Raw genomic sequence first — 8,289 nt, forward strand, 5'->3', positions numbered from 1 at the left:
AAAGTAATGAGGTGGACTATACTAGTCTGTTGAGAAGTGAGTATTCATCTGTGAAAGACTACCTAAGTAAATCAAGAATAAAATACCTTGGTAGCTGGGCAACAGAATTAGAAATTCAAGCAGCAGCAGACTTTTTAAGAGTAAATTTATTTACATACTGTCAAGATCGCTGGCTTCAATATAGTTGCAGGAATACACAAATGTCAAGTCAGGGAATTTATTTAGAAAACTGTTATGGGAACCATTATGAGACAGTTGTTTGTGTAAATCAGCCTAAATCCCAAACATGTTATCAATATTGTAAAGTCAGTCAGGCAACTTCTGTGAGATATAATATAAGACATCGGAGTACAGACAAGGAAGCAATGTGTTTAGGAGACTTCTCTTCAAATACACCTCATGAAGCTGAACCTGTGGAGGTTGATGTTTCCCAAAACTATTCAGATAAATCATCTAAATATTTAAAAAGAAAAAAGAATCGTCTTCAGAAATGGAACTATGACATGAATAGAAAGAAAATACAGCACACAAGTAAGGAAAACAAGAAATTGAAATATCATACTGATTTGGTGTTTCAAGCAAAATTAAAAGGCATGAGTAAAAACAGAATGAAAATGTATTACCAATTAGATCCTTTGTATAGAGAAATAAAGAAAGAAAAGAGTATAGAAGAATACCAAACAAATCCCTTACATAGAGAAAAAAAGAAAAAACAAAGTAAAGATCTATATGAAACAAATCCCTTAAATAGAGAGAAAAAGAAAAAAGAAAGTAAAGATCAATATGAAACAAATCCTTTACATAGAGAAAAAAAGAAAAAACAAAGTAAAGATCTATATGAAACAAATCCCTTACATAGACAAAAAAAGAAAATAAAGAGTATAATGAACTACAGAGTTGATAAATTACACAATCAACGTGTGAAAGCTCTTAGCATTAAGAAGTTTCGTGATGATGCAGAGCATAGGAAAAATGTTGCAGCAGGTAATAGGTTAAGGAGAGAAAAGAAAAAAACAAAGTCAGAGCAATTTGATTTTGTTATGAAACAATTTTTAGAGAAAGTTAAGGATGGATCAGATTTTGCTTGTTGTGTTTGTCACAAGTTGTTGTTTAAACATCAGGTGTTAAGTTGTAAAAAAAATGACTATAGCAAAAACAGGGCATCAGCTTTAATAGCAGAAACATGTTTAACAGATGATTTTTTACATGAGTGTAGTGAAGAATGTGAATTACCTTGTAGCTTGATGGATTCCCCAATGGGTCAGATGTGGATTTGTTACACCTGCCATTACAAAATTAATAAAGGAGAATTCCCATCTGAGTGCGTTTTAAACAAGTTGGAACTTGATCCCATTCCACCTGAGCTCTCATGTTTGAACAGTCTTGAACAGCATTTGATTGCATTAAATATACCATTTATGAAAATGTTAGCATTACCTAAAGGTGGGCAAAATGGAGTTCATGGACCAGTTACTTGTGTTCCAGCTAATATTGTGCAAACAGACAATTTGTTGCCACGTTCTAATATGGAAGGATCTTTGTTGCGAGTGAAATTAAAGCGTAAATTAACATATAAAGGACATTATGAATATCAGTTTGTTGACCCAATGCGTATACGTAGAGCTTTGAGTTATTTAAAACACACCAATGTTCATTATAGAGACATAGAGTTTAATGAGGAGTGGTTAAATGAATTTTGTAGAGAAGAAGATATGACTTGTGGAGAAATTTACAATGCAGATAAGGTTGATAGTGAACTGGCTGCAGATGTTGTTGAGGATGAGTTGTTGCATGATAGACAGCAACATTGCATGTTTCAAGATACATGTCTCATGCCAGTAGATATTGGTCAGGAAGCATTAGATCAATATTTTGATGAGACTTTAAATGTAGCCCCAGCTGAAGGAAATAACCCTGTGAGATTATTGTGTGATGAGGCAAATGAAGCTAAATGTTTTCCAGTATTATTTCCGCAGGGTACTAATACTTATCATGAGCTTAGACAGCATAAATTAACTTTATGTAGGTATTTCACCAACAGGATCTTAAATGCTGATGGTCGATTTGGAAAAAATGTAGAATACATTTTCTATGCTCAATACATGTCTGAGCTAGAACAGGTTGTTTCAAAAGTTTCTATAGCATTGCGAAAAGGCAAAAGAGGTTATGAATCAATAAAAGCTACTGATTTATTAAAAAATGAGGAATCCTTGAAAAAATTGTTGGAGTTTGATGATGGCTATCGTTTTCTGAAACCTATTAGAGGTACTCCAGTGTTTTGGCAGGGAATCCAGAAGGAATTACTGGCCTGTGTCCATCAACTTGGTATTCCAACATGGTTTTGTTCATTTTCGTCAGCTGATATGAGATGGAAAAATCTATTAAGTAGTATTTTAAAACAGGAAGGTAGGACACAGACAGCAGAAGAGTTAGAATGGGCAGATAGGTGTGAGCTGCTGCGACATAATCCTGTGACAGCAGCTAGAATGTTTGATTTTCGCTGGCATTGTTTTCTCAGGGAAGTACTGATGTCTCCAGCTGAGCCAATAGGTAAGATTCAAGATTATTTTCATAGGGTAGAGTTTCAGCAACGTGGCTCTCCACACATTCATAGTTTATTTTGGATTGAGAATGCTCCAGTTATTGATAAAAACACAGATGAGGAGGTGGTTGACTTTATAGATAAATATGTAACATGTGAATTACCATCTCAAGATGAGGATTTGTTTGAGACAGTTTCATCTGTACAACAACATTCTAAGAGACATTCTAAAACATGTAAGAAAAAGAATACAACGTGTCGTTTCAATTTTCCAAGGCCATCATCTGGTAGGACATTTATATGTCGCAAAAGTGAAGAAGATGCAAAAGAAACTTGTCAGTGTCAGACAGGGAAGACAGACAACTCCACTGCAGTTCAATGTAATTGTCAGGCAAAGAAAGAGGCAGAGAAAAAACTTAGAGAGCAGGCATCAGCCCTTTTGAGATCAGTAAAGGTAATCCTTGCAGATGAAGAGAAAAGCAGTAAATTCAGTAGTATAGATCAGTTGTTTTCCAGTTTAGGAACAAATCAGGATGGTTTTGAGCAGGCGTATAGACTATTTGCGCGTAAAACACATATTGTCCTGAAGAGAGATATCAATGAAGTTTGGACAAATCAGTATAGTAAGCCACTGCTGAAATGCTGGAATGCCAACATGGACATACAGTATGTTGTTGATGCGTACGCTTGCGTAGTGTACATTATTTCATATATATCCAAAGCAGAAAGGGAGATAGGGTTGTTGTTAGGTAATGCACAGAAGGAGGCTTCAAAAGATAAAAATGTTAGTGCACAAGAAGCTTTGAAGAAACTTGGCAGTGTTTACCTCCATAACAGAGATGTTTCTGCACAAGAGGCTGTCTATAGATTAGTTCCTAACATGCATCTGAAGGAATGCTCTAGAAAGGTTGTGTTTGTTCCAACAGGGGACAATATAGTTAGAATGAGTTTACCTTTAAACGTATTAAAACAGAAGGCATCTTCACAGGACCTTACATCAGAAGACTTGTGGATGACAAGTGTTGTTGATCGATACAAGAACAGGCCAGAAGACAGGGAATTTAGTGAAATGTGTTTGGCATCTTTTGCTTCGGAATACCGTGTAGTTAGTAAAAATGAGAAATCAAAAAATAGAATTAAACTGCAAAATGACAGCGGATTTGTCATCAAAAGAACACGTTCAAAACCAGCAATTGTACGCTATGCACATTTTTCCGAAACCAAAAATCCTGAGTTGTTTCATCAGAGCATTTTGCAGCTGTTTTTCCCATATCGGGAAGATATTCAGCTAAAACCTACAAATTTTGCAACCTTTGAAGACTTTTACAAAACTGGTCATGTCATGTTTAGTGATGGCACAAAGCACTTAGTGAAGTCTGTTGTAGATTGTAACAGGAGAAGGTTTGAAGTTGAAGCAGAAAATTTAGATGACATTAGAAATGCTGTTGATAGTGATGCTATCTTAGAAGATGCCTGGTGCGAGCTGTGTCCACAGCAAGAACTGGAGCGTCTACAGTGTGTGGAGGAATTTCAAGATCAAGAGCAGAATGTAGAGGAACACACTGACCACATTCCAGATTTAGCAGTCACTGATACAGAGGTTTGTCATTTAGAAAAGAGGAGTAACATTCTGAGTAGACATGATGGTCTAGCCTTAGTTAGGTCTCTAAATGAAACACAGTTATCCATTTTTTATCAAGTTAGACAGTGGTGTTTAGATAGGGTAAATGGTAAAAAGGTAGATCCCCTGCATGTGTTTATAACTGGTGGAGCTGGTACTGGAAAAAGCCATTTGATTAGGGCTATCCAGTATGAAGCCATGAGGTTACTGTCAACAACATGTCGTCATCCTGACAACACTTGTGTTTTATTGACAGCACCTACAGGGATTGCTGCATACAATTTACATGCAGCAACTATCCACAGCACATTCAGCATTGGAAAGGAGGTACGCTTACCGTACACTCCTTTGGGTGAGGAAAAGATTAACTCTTTGCGAGCTAAATTGGCAGATTTGCAGTTGTTGATTATTGATGAAATCTCAATGGTAGATCACAGATTGCTAGCTTACATTCATGGTAGATTGAGACAAATCAAACAGACTGGTGACTTTTCCCCTTTTGGTAATGTAAGTGTTCTTGCAGTTGGTGATTTTTATCAGTTGCCGCCTGTTAAAGGGAAGCCTCTGTATGCCAACAATGAAGGTGTGAATTTGTGGTCCAGTCTGTTTAGTGTTGTTGAGTTAACTACAGTTGTTAGGCAAAAGGATAATGGTTTCGCTGAATTCCTGAATAGGATTAGAACTCAATCTAAAGACAGGCCAATGCTGCTTAGTGATATTCAGACATTAAAGAATCGTGAAACCGGTGAAGTCAGCTCAGCTTTGCATATATTTCCAACCAATACGCAGGTGAATGAGCACAATATTCAGGAGCTATTCAGGACTTGTCCTGAATATCTGATGGTTGAGGCAGAAGACTATGTGAATAGTAAAAAAACAGGGAAGCTTGAGTTGATGACCGGGCATCATACCAAAGCAGATAAAACGTGTTTGGAGGAAACACTGTTTTTGGGAAAAGATGCTCGTGTGATGTTATGTAAAAATGTAGATGTTAGTGACGGTTTGGTAAATGGTGTGTGTGGAACTGTGACCCACATAGTGACAATTGATGGTAAGAAGTTTCCTCAGCTTGTGTTTGTTAAATTTGATAATCATGATATCGGAACTCAGAGGAGGAAACGCTCTGCTGGTGTTACTGTAGGTTTAATGGACTCAACAAGTATTGAACCAGAAGAGGAGAGAGTGAACAGTAAAGGTGGTTTGCGGAGACAATTTCCACTGAAACTTGCTTGGGCTTGTACAGTTCACAAAGTGCAAGGTCTTACTGTTGATAATGCTGTTGTATCTTTTAAAAGGATATTTTCAGCAGGACAGGCATATGTGGCCTTAAGCCGCGTCAAGAGTTTATCAGGCCTGATTGTGCAGGATTTTAATGAAAAAAAGGTCTATTGTAAGGATGAGATACAAGAGGCCATACTTGGTATGCCAAAATTTTTACTTGAAGACAGATCAGTGCAAACAAAAGCACAAACATTCTCTGTGTTTTTAATGAATGTGCAGAACTTGTCTCTTCATCTGTCTGATATAGTCTCATGTACACAGCATCTGCAGCCTCAGTGTATTGCTGTAACAGAAACCTGGTTGTCCACTGATTCTGTTTTAGAAGATATCAAATGTAGTGGTTACAGTTTCCATAACTGCCCACGAAGTCTGTCTTACACTAGTAAGCATCCAGCTCTGACTGCTTTGCAGGCTCAACAACATGGTGGTGTTGGTATTTTTTGTGCAGATAATGTGGGCTTTCACTTAATCAAAATTCCACATGTGAATATGGAGTGCTTGGTGTGCAAGTATGTTGATCTGGAAATTCTGCTTGCTATAGTATATCGCCCACCAACTTATCCCATGTCTTTGTTTAAAGAGTATCTCAGCAAGTTGCTTGATGAACTTAACCCACTAAGTAACACAGTTGCTGTCATGGGAGATTTTAATGATGACATTTTGAAGTCATCATCAGTTTGCAATTTTTTTGCAGAAAGGGGCTATGTTCAGCTTGTAGCACAACCAACCACAGAGCAAGGCACATTAATTGACCACGTGTATGTGAAAACAACACAGTATGAGGTACAGACAGTAGTGTGGCCTACTTACTTTAGCGATCACGAAGGGATTTTATGTTGTTTCAAAAGCACATCTCCTTAAAGTGATGAGGCAGAATAGATGTACTTTTCACAGTGTAAGTGTTCATATTTTTATTAGAAGTGTAAAATGTTATGTAGTTCACAGGTAGTTGAAATATTTCTATAGTGTTAAGAATCCATACAGTTTCATATTTGTATGCCTACTGTGTTCTTTTTTGTTGTACACGTGTATATTTCACTGTATATATGTTTTTGTATTTGTATGTTTGTCCTGTCAGAGTTTGTCCTGTTCGTAAAGTATGTCTTGTCTTGTGTTCCCACTCATGGCCTGCACCTTGTCGTGGTGAGTGGGCTTTCAACTAAGACGGGCCGCCTGTGTTGAAATGTTTGTTACATATACTGTGTTGATAAAGTTGGATGGAGGTGTCATAGTTTTTAAATGCTATTGAAATAGAACATACCAAGAGTCAATAAAATGAAAACAGAAAGAGCAAGTTAATACTAGAGAGTAGGGAGCTGCACTTTATTACCTGAGTAGTATATTAATATTACCTGAACACTATTTGTAATGTCTGCTGTAGTGTAAACTTAACAACTACATTTAATGTTTTTCATTGTAGTTCATTTTATTTTAATTATGTATTGACATAATTAAACTAAAGCAAAAATCATCAAAGTAATGCATATGAAACTATATGCAATTTCAAAGTTACCCACAATAAAAGTCAGGGATAAGATATAAGATCCAAATGTAAAAGGAACCTTCATAACTTAAAATAAAAACATATAATTATTTGCATGAAATGGCAGTATCTGCTGCCATCTTGTGGTGACTTTTTAGCTAGCGCCTCATCCAGATGAAACAGTCAAGCTGGCAGGAGTTATGTAACAGAGTTTGTCTTTTTTGGGACAATTGTGTGAAATATTACAGCATATAATACAATACATAATATAATACAACACAATATCATTAATATATATATTGATAATGTTGCAGTACATAAAGTAGCATGTCAGTAATCAACAGTTCTTGTCAGAACATTCCAATTTATTGTGTCATAGGAAACACTCACTGATGTACAGGCTTGCAAGTGAATCCTTAGCTAGATGAAAACACTGCAACCCACAGTGACTATGCAGGATGAGTATCACAAGAACTGAACCACTTTAGTTTCTTCATATTTAAAAGTTGTTCAATGCTAATGGGAAAGTATTTGTGACTATTTACATTGTAGCGTTACTATTCCTCATTGTTATTCTTCCTCCAGTGCTTATTCATCGTGCTAACAACAAATGCAGATACCATTTCCTGTATGTCCTTCCTCCCTATCTGCCCTTCTTTCTGTAAACATTTGTCCGTGTAAATTATGAAAAACCCTGGTGGACGGAAGGACTGGTGCCAATACATTCAAGCTGTGTCAGTGGCATTACAGCCAAGTAAGTATAATGTTACTTCATTTTTGCATGTACCCTTTTGTAGGGAATACTGTTCCTCACAACTTAACTGTGTTTGTGTCCTCCTTTCCAGTGCCTCTTCAAAAGAATCATGCAGTAACTCACCCAAGCACCAGTTCTTCCCTCTGGTTAACTGCAACCTCAGGTCATGCCTTGCGTCTCCTCCCAAAAGGAAAGTGGTTATGCAAACCATGACAACTGTGTGTTTATGTTTCATGAAAGGGATAATTGTAAAATGTCATTTCCTTTGGGGCATCAGTTAAGTTTGTGTAATATGGATTGTCATTGCGTGAAGTTGTGCATTCTTATGTATTGATAATTAGTAAGGTTTATATAAAATTGATTGATTAGACATATTAATTGTAATTTTCATTAGAATTTAGACAGCTATGAAGTTGACGTAATAAAAAAGTACAAGTATTACTTGAATTATTCATTGGGGTAATTTTGTATTCATTGAACAATTTGTGACCTTCATTTGTTTGAAAGTTAGAAAAATTGTATTCCAGTAATGTGTATGTCAGTGAGCTAATGTGTTTTCATTAGTGCTGCACGATTTGGGGAAAAGGTGCAATTTGCGATTAGGTGGA

Source organism: Halichoeres trimaculatus, unplaced genomic scaffold (assembly GCF_033239565.1).
Source record: "Halichoeres trimaculatus isolate MK-OKI-2021-1 unplaced genomic scaffold, fHalTri1.1 fHalTri1_scaffold_2, whole genome shotgun sequence".
Lineage (NCBI taxonomy): Eukaryota > Metazoa > Chordata > Actinopteri > Labriformes > Labridae > Halichoeres > Halichoeres trimaculatus.